This window comes from Rattus norvegicus, chromosome 14 (assembly GCF_036323735.1).
Source record: "Rattus norvegicus strain BN/NHsdMcwi chromosome 14, GRCr8, whole genome shotgun sequence".
Taxonomy (NCBI): Eukaryota; Metazoa; Chordata; class Mammalia; order Rodentia; family Muridae; genus Rattus; species Rattus norvegicus.
Genome location: NC_086032.1, coordinates 55115019 through 55137016, shown reverse-complemented (window position 1 = coordinate 55137016; position 21998 = coordinate 55115019). Strand labels below are relative to the sequence as shown.

Genomic DNA, 21998 nt, shown 5'->3' with positions numbered 1-21998 from the left:
AACCTATGACAATAAAGTGTACTTAAATGCTCCAACCTTCCTTCTAGACCACTATCCATGTACATTGTTTTATACACACTTTTAATAATATTAACAGATTTTTTTATTAACTTGAGTATTTCTTATATACATTTCGAGTGTTATTCCCTTTCCCGGTTTCCGGGCAAACATCCCCCTCCCCCCTCCCCTTCCTTATGGGTGTTCCCCTCCCAACCCTCCCCCCAACAGTCTAGTTCACTGGGGGTTCAGTCTTAGCAGGACCCAGGGCTTCCCCTTCCACTGGTGCTCTTACTAGGATATTAATTGCTATCTATAAGGTCAGAGTCCAGGGTCAGTCCATGTATAGTCTTTAGGTATTGGCTTAGTCCCTGGAAGCTCTGGTTGCTTGGCATTGTTGTACATATGGGGTCATGAGCCCCTTCAAGCTCTTCCAGTTCTTTCTCTAATTCCTTCAACAGGGGTCCTATTCTCAGTTCAGTGGTTTGCTGCTGGCATTGGCCTCTGTATTTGCTGTATTCTGGCTGTGTCTCTCAGGAGCGATCTACATCTGGCTCCTGTCAGTCTGCACTTCTTTGCTTCATCCATCTTCTCTAATTGGGTGGCTGTATATGTATGGGCCACATGTGGGGCAGGCTCTGAATGGGTGTTCCTTCAGTCTCTGTTTTAATCTTTGCCTCTCTCTTCCCTGCCAAGGGTATTCTTGTTCCCCTTTTAAAGAAGGAGTGAAGCATTCACATTTTGATCATCCGTCTTGAGTTTCATTTGTTCTAGGCATCTAGGGTAATTCAAGCATTTGGGCTAATAGCCACTTATCAGTGAGTGCATACCATGTATGTCTTTCTGTGATTGGGTTAGCTCACTCAGGATGATATTTTCCAGTTCCAACCATTTGCCTACGAATTTCATAAAGCCAGATTTTAAAATATGTTTTTTACTAAAAAGCTACTTAAGATTAGTGATCTTGTCTATAATAAAGATATGCAATTAATATTGTTGAAAGAATACATGTTGGTTGTGTGCCAAGCCTTTAAAAACTGAGGCATTTCTCCAGCCCTTTGTGGGAGGACCCTCATAAAAGCAGGGTAAGGTAGAATGGGATAGGGGCTCTACAGAGAGGAAACCAGGAAAAGGAATAACATTTGCAATGTAAATAAATAAAATATCCAATTAAAAAAAGAAAGAATACATATTGAAAAAGTGTTCACAGTACTATACGTCAGTATATGATAGCAGTATTTTGTTGTTTATAAGTCATAGTTACATAATGTAACTAAATTATTTATTAGTGGAGATCATTTATTTTGAGATTTTGGGACTTTTTTAAAGACCACAATATTAAAATTCTACAAAGATTGTATCTCCATATGACTATAAGTGATTTAAAGGAAATCTGGGCTGTCATATATTCAGAGTAAATGATAATTATTAGTAGAATTAGAAATAGTCATTCAATATTTGTTGTTGTTATTGTTGTTGTTTTGTTGTTGTTGCTGTTATTAGGATTTTTTGAAGGTCTTTGTTCAAAAGCCCATATCTGGAGAAAATTAAGAAATGATAACAGAAGTCAGTAGATGGAAAGTGCTAAAGGAATCTTTCCTTGAGATCCAGTGTTAGAAAAGTCACATTATTTTTTTTCCATAAAGCAATGATTAGGCCTTCATGCATTTCTTTCCCATGCCCTACCTTCTAGGGTGTGTAAGATTTTCAATCCTTTTCACACAGTATGATATTGTTGTCCTTAACATCATTTCAGTGTCTCTGGCAACAGTTCTAAATCTGTAAGACAAAATCACTTTGCAGATAGAATGACTCTTCCACAGGGTTGTCTAAGACTATTGGACAGCACAGCTTTTTATTTACAGCATGATTTATAACATTAGTAAATTATAACTAGTAAGTAACAACAGTAATAATTTTATGGTTGGTGGTCACCACAGCATAAGGGGCTCACAAGCATCATGAAGTTTAAGAACTACTGATATTTAGAAATTACTACAACAAAAAAATTAGAGAAATTTATAAGAGCATCAAAATTAATACTGAAGATATTTTAAAAGCACCATTTCACTTTGTTGTAAGTTGGGAATAGGAAGTATATAATTCAGGTTCCATGGCTTCCTTTTATTGGGAGTGACCAAATGTGAGATAAGTCAAGGGGGAACAAAATATTCATAGGAGGAGATATGGTGACAAAGTTTGGAGCAGAGACTGAAGGAATGACCATTCAGAGCCTTCCCCAACTGGGGATCCAGCCCATCTATATACGGCCACCAAACCTAGATAATATTGATGAAGCCAAAATGTGCATAGTGACAGAAGCCTTATATAACCATGTTTGGAGAAGCTTAGTCAGAACCTGAAAAATATAGAGGCAAATACTAGCAGCAAACCATTGAACTGGGAACTGGGTCCTCATTGGAGGAATTAGAGATAGGATTAAAGGATCTGAAGGGACTTGCAATCACATAAGAACAATACCTCAGAATATTGGACATTCCACTACCTGAGGACCCAGTTATACTTCTCTTGACCATATACCCAAAAGATGCTCCAACATACAACAAAGACACATGCTCCACTATGATCATAGCAGTCTTATTTGTAATAGCCAGAAGCTGGAAATAACCCAGATGCCTTTCAACAGAAGAATGGATACAAAAAATGTGGCACAGCTATACAATGGAGTACTACTCAGCTTTCAAAAAAAATGACTTTATGAAATTAATATGCAAATGGAATGAACTAGAAAATAGTCATCCTGAATGAGGTTAATCACAGAAAAAACAACTTGGTATGTACTCATTCATCAGTGGATATTAGCCAAAAAGCTCGAATTAACCAGGATCCAATCCACAGACCACAGGAAACACATGAAGAAGGAGACCAAAATGAGGATGCTCCCACTCCTTCTTAAAAGGGGAGAAAAAAATCCATAGGAGGGGATATGGAAATGAAGTTTAGAGCAGCCACTCAAGGAATGGCCATTCAAAACCTGACCCACATGTGGCCCATACATATACAGCTACCAAAACTAGATAAGATTGATGAAGGTAGAAAATGCATGCTGAAAGGGAATGGATATAAATCTCTCCTTTGAGACACGTCCAGAGCATGTCCAATAGAGAGTTCAAAACTAGCAGCAAACCACCGAACCTAAAACAAGACCTCTTTGGGGAGAATTAGAAGAAGTATTGAAAGAGTTTAAGGAGCTGGCAACCCCATAAAAACAACAATGCCAACCTACCAGAGCTACTAGGGACTAAACCACTACTGAAAGACTGACTGTACATGGATTGACCCAGGGCTCCAACTGCATATAAAGCAGAGAATAGCTTTGTCGGAACACCGGCGAAAGGGAACGCTCTTGGTCCTGTCAAGGTTGGAGTCCCAGTGCAAGGAAATATGGTGGGGAGGAGTAAGGGGGATGTGTAGAGGGAATACCTGTGTGGGGGAGGGAATGGGGCTTATGGGCAGGAAACCAGGAAGAGGAATAACATTTGAAATGTAAGTAAATATATTTAATAAATTTTAAAAAAAGAATAACAATACCACCAACCAGAGTTCCCAGGAACTAAACCATTACCTAAAGACTATACACGGACTGACCCATAGCTCCAGCTGCATATGTAGCAGAGGGTGGCCTGTTGGGCACCAATAGAAAGAGAAGGCCTTGGTCCTGCCCCCAGTGTAGGGGAATGTGGGGGCGGGGCCAGAAGGGGCGGTGTTGGAGAGGAGAACACCCTTATAGAAGGGGGAGGGGGATAGGATGGGGGGGTTATGAACTGGAAACAGGGAAAGGGAATAACATTTGAAATGTAAATAAAAAATGTCCAGCAAATAAAATGAGTCCCAAAGAAAGAACTACAAAAAATTTAAAATGATGGTGATGAATAATTTAACATTCTATCATAATTTACCTAATTTTACAAAACATTTCAGTTCATGATGAATATAAAATTGTTAATAGAGTGTTTTATCTTATATTATTTCAAATGAGTATGGTATATATCACTTTTCAATAGAAACCCATGTCATGTGACAGGAGGATCACAGCAAGACTAAACAGGGGTCTATCCACCAGTATTTAGATTTAAGTTCATGGAGCTAGAAACACTAGCAAGGCTAGAATTTCTCTCAGCTTACACCATCTCATCAGAATGTAGATACTAAATAAATTATCTACGCAAAAGTAAATATAATCCTTTAAATATGAGACATCACATTCACTTGAAGTTATATTCCTAATTTTCTACCTTATATGAAATCTCTTAAACAACACCATGTACAAAAGATCAAGCTAATACTAATAGAGTAATTCCAAGAATCTTTATAGAGTGAATATAAGTGTTAATCTAGTTGTTGTGTCTAGACATAAACCCATGCAGTCCCCCAAAACACATCATAGCCTTTCCTCCAAGTGCATAATCACTATCCTAACTTAAAGTATAAGGGGTGCTATTTGGGTCATAGGCATACATTTATTCCTTACCTTTCTAATTCACAACACCTTGAACTTAGTTTCTATAATTGTCTAAATAATAAATTATTTAGTTGAGAGTTAAGAATGTCTTTGTGGGACCAAAAATAAACTGGCTTATTCCTGTCAGGTAAATACAGCATGGAGCTGGCTGGTCATTCTGAGGTGAGTTAGCTGCTAACATATGCTGCTGGAGTCATGGGTCACTCCACGTGTACTCTTCGGTTTGTGGTTTAGTCCGTGGGAGCTCTGACATATCTAGTTGGTTGTTGATATTGTTGTTATTCCTATGGGGATGCAAATTCCTTCAGCTCCTTCAGTCCTTTCTCTAACACTTCCACTGCGGACCCACTTCTTAGTCCATTGGTTGGCTGTGAGTCTCCTCCAATATATTTCTCAGGTTCTGGCAAAGCCTCTCAGGAGAAAGATATATCTGTCTCCTAACAACATGCACTTCTTGACATCCACAGTAGTATATGGGTTTGGTGAGTGCAGTTTCAGGTCCAAAATTTGTATTTCTTCCTGTATGTAATTTGTATATGCCCAGGAGTAGTATATCTGGGTGTTCAGGTAATACTATCACCAATTTTCTGAGGAACTACCGGACTGATTTCCAGAGTGGTTGTAGTAGTTTGCAATCTCACCAACAATTGAGGATTGTTCCTATTTCTTCACATCCTCACTATCATATGCAGTCATCTGAGTTTTTAATCTTGGCCATTCCTACTGGTGTGAGATAGAATCTCAGGATTGTTTTGATTTCATTTCCCTGACGACTAAGGATGTTGAACGTTCCTTTTTTATTATTTTTTTATTGAAATTTATTTTTGCATTTCAAATGTTAACCCCTTTCCCAGTTTCGTGGCCATAAACCTCCTATCCCATATACCTTCCCTCTGTTTCTATGAGGGTTTTCCTCACACACACACACACACCCATCAATTCCAGCCTCCATGCCCTGGAATTCCCCTATACTAGGGCATCGAGTCTTGGTAGGGCCAAGGGCTTCTCCTCCCATTGGTGCCTAACAAGGTCATCCTCTACTACATATAACATGGTCTGTCCATGTGTACTCTTTTAATTGTGGTTTAGTCCCTGGGAGCTCTGGTTGGTTGATATTGTTCATATGAGATTGCAAACCCCATCAGTTCCTTCAAACCTTTCTCTACCTCTTCCATTGGGGACGCCATCTCAGTTCAATGGTTGGCTGCACGTGTCTGCCTCTGTATTTGTTATGCTATGGCAGAGCCTCTCAGGAGACAGACATATCATGCTCCTGTCAGCATGCACTGCTTGGCATCAGCAATGTTGTTTCTGTTTGGTGGCTGCATGTATATAGGCTGGATCCCAAGGTGGGGCAATCTCATGATGGCCTTTCTCTCAGCCTCTCCTCCAAATATTGCCTCCGTATTTACTCCTATGAATACTTTTCTTCCCCCTTCTAAGAATAACTAAAGCATCCACACTTTGTTCATCCTTCTGGAGCTTCATGTGGTCTGTGAATTGCATCTTAGGTATTCCAAGCTTTAGGGATAATATCCAATTACAAGTGTGTGAATACCATTTGTGCTTTCTTTTTTGTGATTGGGTTACCTCACTCACAATGATATTTTCTAGTTCCATCCACTCCTTTTGGTAGTATTTGCTTCTTTTAGTTCTAGAGCTTTAGTCTGATATTTTCAACTATCAGAAACATTGCATTAGTCATATTTACAAAAAATTTAAATTTGTGACCTTCTGTCTTGTACTATAACTATTCCAGAATAAATTACGAATATCTTCTATTTTCCTTAATAAAATTTAAGAATTCAGAATATTAAAAAAGTATTTTGATGACTAAGCAGTGGTAGTATCCTTACCTACTATGAATGAGAGTGTAGGTCATTCCCAAACGGTAAACCACAAAAGCATTGTGACTTTTTTCTACGTTCTATTTGTATGTGTGTAAGTTTTTTCGGCAATTTTTCAAAAGGTGGTTAAATATTTTCCTATTGATGGTGTTTGTAAGGACAGTATTTGATAAATCAAGGAATAAATATCTGACAAATAAATGCTTGAATTATTACTGAGTTATTAGGATTCTACATTTGTCTTTTTGCTTCATTATTTCACATACCAGTGATAAATGTGACAAGAAATGAGATGGTGACCAGAAAAAAGGCATGTTTCTTGGCATAAAAAAAATTGTCATGTGCTGTATTCATACATTAAACTTTTACATAATTAAGGTCTCTTCTGCCTGATTTTGATGAAGTGATTTCTTTTTGAGGTCACACTAAAACAGAAAAATTGTCACACACTTCTTTCCAGGAGCTGTGAGGCTCCCCTTGAATTGCCAGATGTACTTACTGTGTTACTGTTGCTTACTCCACAATTACAATTTCTGTATTCATTGCTGGTTGCTAGTTCTTGGCACAAACAGATTGTGTGATGGGAATCTTGGGGAACATTTATGATACTTGTGCTATTGCAGCTGCTGTTCTAAGTTTTGGTTTGCTGTTTAAGACACTGGCCTGGACTACAGCAGAGACAGACAATGATTTACGTGCTGAACGATAGTGGTGCTGTGATAGCCGTGGTGTCTGTGATGAATGGCAACATAGCAAACAAGAAGGAAAGGAGATGTGAGTTAGGAGAGAATGGATGGGATGTGACAGATTTAAAGCCCTTTCCCCCAAACACCAGCCAGTTTATACTGCGTGGTAAAAGTACACTATTTTAATTTCAAGAGGTTTTACAAAATGTCACACTAAGATTGTTTGATTCATAGTTTAAATACAAATCACTATCTACTTAATTTCATAAGACTTGGAAAAACTATTTACACTCATTTCTTGCAGTCACTGAAAGTTTTAATTTTCTTAAAGTAATATATATAATACTTTAAATAAAATAATGTAGGATATGAAACAATCACATGAATATTAGATTTGTTTTTAAGGTAACTATTGATTTCATGCAATATTGTATAATGACATAAAGAATGACAGTGATTAATAAACTAATGTGTTTTCTGAAATTTAATTATAGACAAGGATTCAAACAAGTTTATTTTATGTAATTTTTGTAATAGTGGATGCTAACGGAAATAAGGGGAACCATTTTGTGTAATTTCACACTACAGTTTTAAAAATTCAAATGTCCATTGATCATATAAACCACATACCTGCTTTGAAGTCTCAGGTGTCATGATAGAATAGGAGAAAGAAAAGAATGTAAGAGCTAGAAAAAGGCACTCAACCGGCAGGTCCCCTGCAGTTCAGATACCACCTGGACCTGAAGGGACCTGATCCACAGCTCCCTGCACGCAAATCCCATGGGAGGGAGAGCTAAAACTTCAGACAGACAGACACGCCTGGGAAGCCAGAAGAGACAACACTCTGCCCACATTTCTGACCAAAGAGGAAAACACTTAATGCCATCTGGGACCCCGGTGCAAGGGAACCCCAATAACGTGACACAGGCCCTCCTGGTTGCCGCCCTCAGGGAGAGCTCAAAAGCAGCCCCCCAGGAGGAACTTCAGTCATGGGACCACAGGTAAGACCACTTTTTATGCTCCAAGCAACATGCCTGGGGGACACAGGACACAGGCCCACAGGAACAGCTGAAAACCAGTAGACAGGAAAGACTACACGCCCGAGAGCAAAACACTCTGTTCCCATAACTGGCTGAAAGAAAACAGGAAAACAGAACTCTCAGAACACACAGGACTATAGGACTCTCAAGTCACTGTCAGAAACAGAACAAGGTAACAACAGAGACCACCTGATGGAGAGAGGCAAGTGCAGGAACCTAAGCAACAGAAACCAACACTAAATGGCACCATAAGAGCCCAATTCTCCCACCAAAGCAAACACTCAATATCCAAACACACCAGAAAAGCAAGACCTAGATTTAAAATCACATTTGATCACGATGATGGAGGACTTCAAGAAAAACATAAAGAACTCCCTTAGAGAAATGCAGGAAAACATAAATAAACAAGTAGAAGCCTATAGAGAGGAATCACAAAATCCCTGAAAGAATTCCAGGAAAACACAATCAAACAGGTGAAGGAATTAAAAATGGAAATAGAAGCAATAAAGAAAGCACAAAGGGAGACAACCCTGGATATAGAAAACCAAAGGAAGAGACAAGGGGCCGTAGATACAAGCATCACCAACAGAATACAAGAGCAGAAGTTTCCATAGAAATCATCGACAGAACTGTCAAAGATAATGTAAAATGGAAAAAGCTATTAGTCCAAAACATACCGGAAATCCATGACTCAATGAGAAGAATAAACCTAAGGATAATAGGTATAGAAGACAGTGAAGACTCCCAGCTCAAAGGACCAGTAAATATCTTCAACAAAACCGTAGAAGAAAACTTCCCTAACCTAAAGAAAGAGATGCCTAAAAACATACAAGAAGCCTACAGAACTCCAAATAGATTGTACCAGAAAAGAAACTCCTCCTGTCACATAATAGTCAAAACATCAAATGCACAAAACAAAGAAAGAATATTAAAAGCAGTAAGGGAAAAATATCAAGTAACATATAAAGGCAGTCCTATCAGAATCACACCCGACTTCTCACCAGAGACTATGAAAGCTAGAAGATCCTGGAGAGATGTCATACAGACCCTAAGAGAACACAAATGCCAGCCCAGGTTACTGTATCCTGCAAAACTCTCAATTAGCATAGATGGAGAAACCAAGATATTCCATGACAAAACCAAATCTACACAATATCTTTCTACAAATCCAGCCCTAGAAAGGATAATAAATGGTAAAGCCCAACATAAGGAGGCAAGCTACACCCTAGAAAAAGCAAGAAACTAATCGTCTTGGCAACAAAACAAAGAGAAGAAAAGCACACAAACATAAACTCACATCCAACCACAAATATAACAGGAAGCAACAATCACTATTCCTCGAATACATGGGCACTGGAAAAAAATTTCCTGAACAAAACACCAATGGCTTATGCTCTAAGATCAAGAATCGACAAATGGGATCTCATTAAACTGCAAAGCTTCTGTAACACAAAGGACACTGTTGTTAGGACAAAACGGCAACCAACAGATTGGGAAAATATTTTACCAATCCTACAACTGATAGAATGTTTGGATATATCCAAAATATACAAAGAATTCAAGAAGTTAGACTGCAGGGAGACAAATAACCCTATTAAAAATGGGGTTCATGCCTCATACGCTATCTGGCAGGAAGGGATAAGCCCCTAGCCCTGGACATTCCTGACGCCCCCGCCTGCATGTACTCTTTTGCTGTGTTTTAACCTCAATTGAATATGTTTGAAATAGCCAATTGTGTGTAACCATGCATCCGTGCCTCATTTGAATCCACCAATCAAGTCCCTGTAACCATGCATCTGCTTCTGTATGCCTGCTTCTGCTCCCCAGAACCCTAGAAAAACCCGTCCCTGGTTCTGCTGGGCGCGCCAGTCCTTCCGAGCTGACTGAGACGCCCGCAGGTACCTGTGTATCTGGACAATAAACCCTCTTGCTGATTGCAAAAAAAAAATGGGGTTCAGAGCTAAACAAAGAATTCATAGCTGAGGAATGCTGAGTGTCTGAGAAACACCTAAGATAATGTTCAACATCTTTAGTCATAAGGGAAATGCAAATCAAAACAACCCTGAGATTTCACCTCACACCTGTGAGAATGGCTAAGATCAAATACTCAGGTAGTAGCAAATGCTGGCAAGGATGTGGAGAAAGAGGAACACTCCTCCATTGTTGGTGGGATTGCAGACTGGTACAACCATTCTGGAAATCAGTCTGGAGGTTCCTTAGAAAACTGAACATTGAACTACCTGAGGACCCAGCTATACCACTCTTGGGCATATACCCAAAAGATGCCCCAACATATAACAAAGACGCAGGGTCCATATGCACTCATTGATAAGTGGATATTAGCACAAATGCTCGAATTATCCTAGATGCACAGAACATATGAAACTCAAGGATGACCAAAATGCGAATGCTTCACTCCTTCTTTAAAAAAAGAACAAGAATACCCTTGGAGGGTATAGGGAGGAAAAATGTAGAACAGAGGTAGAAGGAACACCCACTCAGAGCTTGCCCCACATGTAGCCCATACATATACAGCTGCCAAACTAGATAAGATGGATGAAGCAAAGAAGTGCAGGCTGACAGTATCCAGATGTAGATCTCTCCTGAGAGACACACTCAGAATATGGCAAATGCCAGCAGCAAACCACTGAACTGAGAACGGGACCCCCGTTGAAGGAATCAGAGAAAGGACTGGAAGAGCTTGAAGGGGCTCGAGACCCCATATGAACAACAATGCCAACCAACCAGAGCTTCCAGGGACTAAGCCACTACCCAAAGACTATACATGGACTGACCCTGGGCTCCAACTGCATAGGTAGCATTTAATAGCCTAGTAAGGCACCAGTGGTAGGGGAAGCCCTTGGTCCTGCCAAGACTGAACGGCCAGTGACCGTGATTGTTGGGGGGAGGATGGGGAGGAGAGCAACCATAGAGATGAGGAGGGGGAGGGGTTAGGGTGATGTTGGCCTGGAAACCAGGAGAGGGAATAACAATCAAAATGTAAAGAAGAAACACCCAATTTAATAAAGATGAAAAAAAGCAAAAAAAATTTATTTGAACAGCAAGAGTTTGAAGAGGAGCCTTAATAGAAAATAAAAGACTTAATTTTAAATAGGAAGGAAAGTGTGGGTTTATTTGGGAAAAGTTGGAGGATGGATGGTTTGAGTGTATTCAAAACATGTAGTACATAATTCTCAAAGTTCTAATTGTTATCAAAAATCTCGGAGTATAGAATGGAGATACATTGAAAGAATGCAATGGGGGTGCTGTAAGGGGGATCAATTGGGGGAACACCTAGTTGGGGTAGGGTTAGTGGATGGGAGCTAATCGACAAGAAACAGGGAAAGGGAAAAAATTTGAATTGTAAGTAAAGAAATATATCTAATAAAAATAAAGAATGATTCATGAGGGATGATTCAGAATATAATAGAGAAGAGTGGATCTAATGTATATGTATACAATGTGTGAAATAATAAATACTAATATTAAATATATTTTTAAATAAAACAATATGAAATTGGCATGAAGAAAATGGTTACTGTAAAAAGTATGCAACATAAAGAACTGACAATATTTAATAAAAATAATTATTAACAGAAAGATAGTATTAAATATGCTTAAATAATACATGGCCATTATTCAAGGATCAGGATTTTTAATAATTAAGTCTACATTTTATTATTCTACACTGTTCTAGATTCAGTGCAGCTCAAATGATGTCTGCAGGAGAGGTGGTAGGGGACAAAGAAGATGTATTTTGCTTGAAGTGCAATAAATTCTCTAAGAAAGAATCAATTCTGTGAAAGCCTGGTTTTTACATAATTTCCCATGTTCAGTGAGGAAGGGGAAAGAAATTTGCATGGTTTTAAACTGCAATGGAGATATCATCAATTTCTTTATAAGAACCAAACATATAATGGCAAGAATAAAATCCCGAGCCAAAATTATTACTATGATACATTGGGGATGAAAGGCAGATTATTTGTGGTGAAGTCAAAAGAGTGAAACACTAGGTGTTAATCCAAAAGGAATAGTTTCTGTATAGTGCAATTGGAGAATTGGACAGGAGTCGATGCCAACAATCTGAAGGTCAAAACAGTCACAGAGGGAGTGGGTGTGAGCAGGTATTGGAAACTCTGTGCTGCAAAGCACTTATGGATAGTGAATCCCTCAGAAGTTGACAATGATGATGGCAACTGAATTAAAAAAAATCAATGAAAGAAAGGGAAAAAAAAAGAATGACACTTACATTTTTATATTTCCCTGGTGTGTGTGTGTGTGTGTGTGTGTGTGTGTGTGTGTGTGTGTGTGCGCGCGCGTGTATCCATTTTCTGAGAATTCTCTTAAGTAATTTTAAGGAAAATGTAGAAAGTCAAGGGCACAGATGTTTCACATTAGCAGAATGGGGAAAATTTGGAGAAACACTCAATTTATTGTCACACACATCTTTCCCTTTCTTCTCAAAGCTGGGATTTTGGGGACCAAAAGCACAGAGGTAAGGCCAAGAAAGAAAGAGAGAAAGAAAGAAAGAAAGAAAGAAAGAAAGAAAGAAAGAAAGAAAGAAAGAAAGAAAGGAAGGAAGGAAGGAAGGAAGGAAGGAAGGAAGGAAGGAACAAGCAAGCATTTAATTGCATGGGGCAGAAAAAATTCTCTATGTTTACAACTAGGGATTTTCTTTTTTATTTTATTTTTTCATGTTCTTTTCATTATTAATTATTTTATATGTTTACATTTTAAATGATATACCCCTCCCTGGTTACTGCTCCACAACCTCTACATCTCAATCCCCTTCTCCCTGCTCCTCTTTGCCTCTGTAATGGTGCTTCTCCACCCATTCACCCACTCCTGCCTCACCCCTCTAGCATCCCCTTACATCAGGCCTCCCTCTCCTCCCACTGATGTCAGATAAGATCATCCTCTGCTACATATGGATCTGGAGCCATGGATCTTTCTAGGTATACTCTTTGGTTGGTGGTTTAGTCTCTGGGAGCTGTGGGTGATCCGATGAGTTAATATTGTTCTTCCTATGGGGTTACAATCCCCATCATCTCCTTCAGTTCTTCCCTTAGCTCTTCCGTTGGGGTGCCCGGGCTCAGTCCGATTGTTGGCTGTATCTGCATCTGTATTGGTCAGATACTGGTAGAAACTCTCAGAGGGCAGCCATAACAGGCTCTAGTCAGCAAGCTGTTCTTGGCATCAGAAACAGTTTGGGTTAGATGTCTGCAGATGCGAAGGATCCCTAGGTGTGGTGGTCTTCGGATGGCCTTTCCTTCAGTTTCTGTTTTATTTTTTGTCTCTGTCTTTCTTTTAGAGAGGGATATTTCTAGTTAACAATTTTGAGATGGGTGGGTGACCTCATTCTTCAATTAGGAGCAGTGCTTATGTACTGGAATTGGAATCTACAGGTCCTATCTCCCTGTTGTGAATTTCTGCACAAGTCATCTAAGTTGAATCCTGGCATCCTCTAGCTTCCTTGGAGTCTGGACTTTCTAGTGGCTACCAGCAGTTCCTCATTTCCCACTGCTACATATTTTTCCTACCCTCTGTACTTCTTTCCTGTCCCTTTCAATACCTGATCCTCTCCCCACTTTCCCTTCCCCTTCTCACTCCCTCCCAGGTCCCTGTCTCTCTCCCTCTACTTCCTATAATTATTTTGTTCCCCTTTCCATGTAGGATTGAAGCATCCACGCTCTGGTCTTCCTTCTTCTTAAGCTCCATATAGTTTTTGGGCTGTATGGTGGGTATTCTGAACTTCTGGACTAATAACCACTTATCAGTGAGTGCATACCATGTGTGTTCTTTTGTGTCCAGGTTTCCTCACTCAAGATGATATTTTCTACTTCCATCCATTTACCTGCAAATTTCATGAAATCATTGTTTTTAATAGCTGAGTAGTTCTCCATTATGTAGCATCTTTTGGGTATGTTCCTAGTAATGGTATAACTGGTTATCCAGACAGAAAATTTACTCAAGACCTTTAAGAACTGCATTATGAATTCTGACCTGAACTCTGGCTTAGAATACATGCACCTATGTGAGTTGTGGTAGTTTAAATGACAGTCTCAGGTACCATAGTCAGGAACCTAACACTTGGTCTCTAGTTGATAGAGATGTTTAACGATATTTAAGAGGTACAATTGTGAAGAAACTGGTCTCTGGACAGTGGCTTTGAGAGGTTAAGTCCTCATGCCCCTATGTGATATAGTAGTCAAGCTTGTCAAATGATAAGGAGATAGTCAATATGAGAACTGAAATAATAATTTTAATGCCATAAATAATAAGCTGTCAAGTGTGTATGTTGGTAAGAATGTTAAACTGGAATTGTTCTCATAGTTTCATATATTTTAATATGTGATACCCAATTGGTGGAATTGTCCAGGAAAGATTAGGAGAAGTTAACCCATTGGAAGAGTTCCATCTTTGTAATTCACCTTCTGGGTTTGAAATCCCATTTTGCCAATCCAATTCTCTTTCTCTGTCTGTTTCCTGTCTGAGGATTAGGCTGAAAATTCTTCTTGATGGCGCTGACATCGCCACAATGATGTCATGGGCTAACCCTCTGAAATTGTATGCAAGTCCCAATTAAATATTCTTTTTATAAATTGCCTTGGTCACCATTTTTCTTCATGGGAATAGAAGAGTAGTTTGCTTTTTTTTTTTTCTTTTTGTTTTTTGGGTTTTTTTTCGGAGCTGAAGACCAAACCCAGGCCCTTGAGCTTGCTAGGCAAGTGCTCTACCAGTGAGCTAAAACCCCAACCCAGTAGTTATAACATTATGGAAGGAAACAAATTCCAAAAGGGAGAATATCAGTATCTGCTACCTGCTATCATTATTCAGTGGTGAAGTCCTCTGAAGAGGAGTAACAAAGTCTACCCTTCACAGTCAATACATTTGGCTGATAGCAAATAATTTTCCTTACTCAATTATTAGGAAGTTAAGATGCTACCTTTTGATTAAATCAGTTTCTTTCATTGTTTTGTTGGAGGAACAAACGATACAAAAGATGTAGAGCAGAAAGTATGTCATTGCCTGACCTTGGGAACTTTTAAAGTTAGACTTCAAGAGAATTCTGATGGCTACAATGAATTATGAAGAAAGGAAAGAAAACTAACCAAAGCTAATAATTTTGGTGTTTCAATGGACAGCTATGGCACAGGATGATAGTAGAATGAAAAGTAAACAAAATTATCACAATTCTTTAGATTATTGAGGGCAATACACCTTTTGCAGCTTAGAAGAATGATTAAGGGTATCACTGCAAACAAAAAGAGGGAGAATAAAGTGAATGGAAAGATGGTTCACAGAAGATGATATGTATTTGCTCAGATGATGGACACTTGTCTAATTTCTTGCCCTATCTTGATATTAACTTTCAATCAATCATTATTGTTCTACAGAGTCAGTTCTAGGACAGCAAGGGCTTCACAAAGAAAACTGACTACAAAATACCAAAAAGAAAGGAAGAAAGAAAGAAAGAATGAAAAAAGAAAGAAAGATAGATAGAGGAAAAGAGATTTTTCTCTAGGCATTACATCATAGTTAAGCCAAGTAACATTGTTTTAAAAGATTTCATAATATTTGTATTATAAAACTCTCATTGAGAGATAATCATTGCAAGTTGAACTTCAAAAATATTAAATCCCTTCAAATGAATTGCTAATCAATAAAATCTAGTAACAACAATCATAGTTTTAGAGAAGGTACTAATATATATTTTCTAAAAATATGGTTCAATCTGAAGGAATAATCTGAGATTAACATCCAATAAACCTTGAGTATGAAAAGTTCATATATCTCAATGGACTTTTGCCATAATGGAGAGTTAACCACCATTAATGTATATATGTATTCAAATAGATCACATACATACACAACACACACACACACACACAGACACACACACACACACACACACACACACACACACACACACACACCTAAGACTGAACGCACAGTTTATTCTTCCTAAAAAGTCAATTAATAAAAGACACCAGCACACAGCACACAATAACCTGTGATTTAGTCTACTGAGCTCCAAGTTTTCCTACATTCTATCAAAACATATAGCTCAGATGCTAAGCAGATGTTCAAAGTAAATTCTTTGCAACAAATCAGTGAAATCAGAGCCAATAAAGGTAGAGATTATACATAAGATTAGCTATAAAAGAAGAGATCATCTACAGGAGTCTTAAATATGATTGAAAGGAATATGTCTCTAAACAAAGAAGGTTGTAGTTTGAAAAAAAAATCTGTACATATAAGAGCCAGAGATTTACCAAAACTAAATTTAAAATGTCAAACTAATTATAATTTAAATTTACAAGTTCAAAAAAAGATATACCTTCATGTTTAGTTATGAAGTAAAGTACTATGTGCTTTGAAATTATGGTTTAGATCGAAAGGCAAAATAGCATAATTCCCTACTCTCTAATGTGCACCTAACCTTTTTCAAGGTCTTAGTCTTTCTTAGAACAAGATATAACACAGAGGTCAAGCACAGAGGGGTCAGAAAAAAGAAGAAAGAAAAACATCATCTATTTTCCAGTGCAGAATGTTTGTTGCTAGACTACTGATGCAGTACTCACATTATGCTGACATATTGGGTCTTAAGACTTATGTTGAAAGCCTGGCAGAGGAAAATAATGAAGTGTAGTTGTTCATAGTCTTGAAGGATAGTTGGGAGCATTAGATCCATTGTCCTTGCTGACTAAATCACTCTAGTTTATTGGAATCTAGGTTAGAGGAGCGTTTCATGCAGAACCGAGTGGGGGCAGATTTAATATTGCTTTTGGGAAGGTCTTCTATACAAGCATCATCTGAGGTCTGTTATTTTTCTGAAAAATTAACATCAAGGTGGTTTGGAAAAGTCTGTGCAACTCTGTGAAGTCTGATAAGTAATACCACAGAGACTTTTCACCATCCAGCTTTTATTTCATTTCATTTCAATCTTCCTTATTGTAAAAAAGATTAATTTTGTTTCTTTCCCTCTATAATAACCTAGATCTTAGGTCCAGAAATGGTGACCATCGTCTAACTTGTGTGACTTAATTGCTGCATCCAATAATTTAAATTATTTATGGTTCTTCAACTTTCTAAAAGAGTAAAATGTACAGAAGTAATACTGGGGCGAATAGCAACTATCAGTCATCAGAGGACACAATGTCATATGGACACCACAAGGAAACCCACAGAATCAATTATCCCACGAGCTTAGGAGCCCACAGAGAATGAATCCCCTGCAAAGGAACCTGTATAGGAGTAAACTGGGCCCTCTGAATATATGTTATGGTTGTGTAGTCTTCTTATGGGATTCCTAACAATAGGAGCAGGGGCTGTTTCTGACTTTTGTTTTTCTGCCTGCTTTGGAGATCGTTTCCTAGTATTGGATTGTCTCATCCATCCTCAATACAAGGGGAGGGACCTAGTTTTACTTCACCTTGATATGCCATTGTTGGTTGACAACCATGACAAACCTGTTTTTTTTTTTTTGAAGAGAAACAAAGGAGAAATGGGTGTGGGTTAGGAGAGGGAGCAGTGAAAGGGGGGGGGACTGGAAGAAGAGTACAGAGGGAAAGGTGCCTCTGGATATAAAAAGAAACATAGGGGGAAAAAGAAATTGTGTGTGTGTGTGTGTGTGTGTGTGTGTGTGTGTGTGTGTGTGTGACAGAGAGAGAGAGAGAGAGAGAGAAAGAGAGAGAGAGACAGAGAGAGAGACACAGACAGACAGACACAGATAGACACAGACACAGAGAGACACAGAGAGACAAAGAAAAAGAGAGAAACCAGAGTAATATTGAAAGAATATTACTATTTTAGGTTGTAACACTATTAAACATATTGGCTTAAATTGGAAAAATGAGGAAACATGTTAAACCTTTAAAATTCCATCTAAATTCATCTGTGTGCTTAAAGATATTTATTAATAATAAACTTCTAGAACTTTATTAAAAACATGTTTTAATATAGTATTACCTTTACATTAAGTTGAATAACTGTCATATATAAATAGATATGTATTCAATTTTTCCAGAATTAATAACTATTTTTCTTTTATAACGTACTTGTTAAGTTTGTCAATAACAAGATAGAAAACCAAGTTGTAAAATTCCAAGCCCTAAAGTTTTATTGGTTTTATTAATTTTCAATAGCTGATGTAGTATTTAAATAGGATATTGTCATGCGAATGAAGGTTAGTCAAGTACACTTCTGAGATTATTTTTAACATCAATGAATTAAATTATGACTGCATTACATTTATGTAAATGATCTTTCCTCTCTGTGTGTATGGATGTATGTGTATATTTGTGTGCATGAATATATATGAAAGAATTATGCTAACATGATGATTAGTCACATTGATCAGTTTTCAGTGAAGAAGCCTCATTTTGTTATGTGCAAAATAGCCATGTAGTTTTCATATAGTTGTCTTTTTAAATTAAAGTTACTTGTAACATACTCTTTTTCATAATATTTATCCATTTAATCTAATTTAAGAATGTTATTTTCACTGAAATGTCCATATCATATTACTTTTGCAAATATCATATTCTAGATTGCATAATGGTAAGGCTTTAAAAATAATTGAAATTCCAATGATTGAGAGAATAATAAAAAATATATAAGAAAGCATTGAGAGAGAGTAATAACATATGCTGATATTTATACTATATCATTAGAAATGTAAAACGAAGTTGGAATAGGTGTAGAGCCTAGATATGAGAGGTATGTAATACATTCAAAGTTTATCCTCAGAGATAGGCATTCTTGGGAAGTTCTAGGATAATACTGGTGGCAATCTGTAGTAGTTTGATCTGGAAGGGCTTTAATATGTTTAGATATTTGAATATTTTATTCCAAGTTGTTGGAAATGTTTGAGAAGGATTAAGATGAAATGCCATTTTGGAGGATTAGAGGTTTTTGAGTCACCGGGGAAGTTAATCCTTTCAAATCTACTCCATTGTCTTATCTGTCTGTCTGTCCGTCTGTCCATCTGCCCATCCATACATCTATCTATCTATCTATGTATCTATGTATCTATCTATGTATCTATCTATCTATCTATCTATCTATCTATCTATCTATCTATCTATCTATCTATCCATCTGTCTCTCTCTTCTTCACTACTAATTGTGGAGAGAAATATAAATTCTCAACTACTGCTCCAGTGACATATCTCCTGTTTCTTGCCATTATTTCTGCCATAATGTTTATGAACTCTAACCATTTTCAAATATGAGCTCCAGATTAAATGGTTTCTTTCATAAGCTTTCTTGGTCATAGTGTTTTATTACAACCATAAAAAATCCAACTAAGACACAATTTATACTGTTATGTTCAGTAATGCTTATATTATCTCTCTAGCTACACAATTTGTTGAATAGAATTTGTTGCATTTTTGTTTGGTAAAGTTTATGCAGGACATCATCATTGTGGCACTGTCAGCCTGACTTTTGATTTTATTATGCAAATGGAAAGAAGCCCAGGAGACTAAAGAGAGACTGAGATTTCACTACCAATAATGTTTTACCCTGGACACTGTCAGAAGAAAAGGACAATGTATTCTGCCTGATCATCCTTGTGATTGAATACCAGGGGCTGGATCTGATAGTATACTGACAGGATTTCTTCATGATATTTTTCCTGAAAATTTGCTATTATTGCTTTTTTTTTTTTTTTTTTTTTTTTTTCATCTTTATTAACTTGGGTATTTCTTATTTACATTTCTTTTTTTTTTTTTTTTTTTTATTAACTTGAGTATTTCTTATATACATTTCGAGTGTTATTCCCTTTCCCGGTTTCCGGGCAAACATCCCCCTCCCCCCTCCCCTTCCTTATGGGTGTTCCCCTCCCAACCCTCCCCCCATTGCCGCCCTCCCCCCATAGACTAGTTCACTGTGGGTTCAGTCTTAGCAGGACCCAGGGCTTCCCCTTCCACTGGTGCTCTTACTAGGATATTCATTGCTACCTATGGGGTCAGAGTCCAGGGTCAGTCCATGTATAGTCTTTAGGTAGTGGCTTAGTCCCTGGAAGCTCTGGTTGCTTGGCATTGTTGTACTTTTGGGGTCTCGAGCCCCTTCAAGCTCTTCCAGTTCTTTCTCTGATTCCTTCAATAGGGGACCTATTCTCAGTTCAGTGGTTTGCTGCTGGCATTCGCCTCTATATTTGCTGTATTCTGGCTGTGTCTCTCAGGAGCGATCTAGATCCGGCTCCTGTCGGTCTGCACTTCTTTGCTTCATCCATCTTGTCTAATTGGGTGGCTGTATATGTATGGGCCACATGTGGGGCAGGCTCTGAATGGGTGTTCCTTCAGTCTCTGTTTTAATCTTTGCCTCTCCCTTCCCTGCCAAGGGTATTCTTTTTCCTCATTTAAAGAAGGAGTGAAGCATTCACATTTTGATCATCCGTCTTGAGTTTCGTTTGTTCTAGGGATCTAGGGTAATTCAAGCATTTGGGCTAATAGCCACTTATCAATGAGTGCATACCATGTATGTCTTTCTGTGATTGGGTTAGCTCACTCAGGATGATATTTTCCAGTTCCAACCATTTGCCTACGAATTTCATAAACTCGTTGTTTTTGATAGCTGAGTAATTATTGCTTTTTATATAAAGCAAAATAAAGTTATTTAATTAATGAGCAATATATATATATACATACATACATACATACATACATACATACATAGATATATCTCTTTGTGTGAAGTATTCAGTGCATCTTCATTCTGTCACAAATGACTATATCCCACAGCAAATGTATTCCACAAAATTTAAGTATATTCTCTCACAATAATGGGTAGTGGTAAAAATTTAAATTGTACAGATCACAAAAATTACTAATTTTATTTGAACATTCTATTCCAAAATAAACCTGTTAAAGAAAAAAAACTAAGTCAAATAGCATATCTGCAATCACAGGGGTTTTTGGGAGAGTTCCCAATCTCACACAATTTAATCTCTTTCCATTACTTAAGTTAATACTTGCAATGCCCTTCAATAGTTATTGCAACAATTGTAATGAGAAGAAAATTCTATATTTTAGATTTACAATGTTAAAGGAGAATGACTAACCTAAGGGATGTAAATTAAATAATAATGCAAAATTAGTCTTATGTCCTTGGCATGAAGCACCAAGAGCACACTGTAATTAATTGAAGCTATTTTCACACAGCCCTCATGCAATTTCCTTTTCTTCCCAGGAGTTGCTGAATCAGGCTCTATAGCAGAGTTGATGTATACCTTCTGTGGAAATGAGATGTTTTAGATGCACTGTTCTCGGATGCCAGAATGGATGACAGTGTGAGATATAACCCTTTCCTGTTTAATGCAACCTGAACCAATCTACATTCTAGAAGTCATTTGATTTCTCCCCTCTGCACCACTATCAGATAGCAACCTGCTCTCTGGGGACTCCATTCATGCTGAGATTGCATGAGCTAGTGATTACACTGTTGAATCAGCCTGTAATCAATCTTGCATCCTACTGATCTTCTTTGGAATTTTTCTTTTGATCACCAACTAATGGGAAGCACAGCATGGTAAAGAATAATATAGCTGCGTCTAATTGTAGCTCCATTGAAAAGGCCTCTGGGTACTCTTGTGTTCACCTTTCAATGAGAGTGTTTATAATGCAGTCAATTTGGAAAGTCAAAACAGATAATTATTATAGAGTTAACCTGATTTATCAGGAGTATAAATGCATCATTTTCAAAATTTATGAGTTCTCAAAACAAATGTGATTTCTCAACATGAAAATGTGCTCGGCATTCTCTGTTCAATGTCTCTATTCAAGTCAGTCAGTCAAAGAGTCTTGGAGAAGCAGTTTGTTGGGCTTCATAATTCAGTGCTACTCTCTGTGACAAAGGAAAACATGTAGGTCATGATACCAGAGATTGAAAGTTCACTATCATCTCAAAGTTATTCTCAGTAATCTCCATATGCAAAAAAA

The 21998-nt window shown here is 37.7% G+C and overlaps 1 pseudogene; it reads left to right on the top strand.

Moving 5' to 3' along the window:
• Positions 1-7013: 7013 nt before the first annotated feature.
• The window catches only part of LOC120096514 (endogenous retrovirus group K member 6 Gag polyprotein-like), a 40283-nt pseudogene continuing 25298 nt past the window's right edge, over positions 7014-21998 (top strand).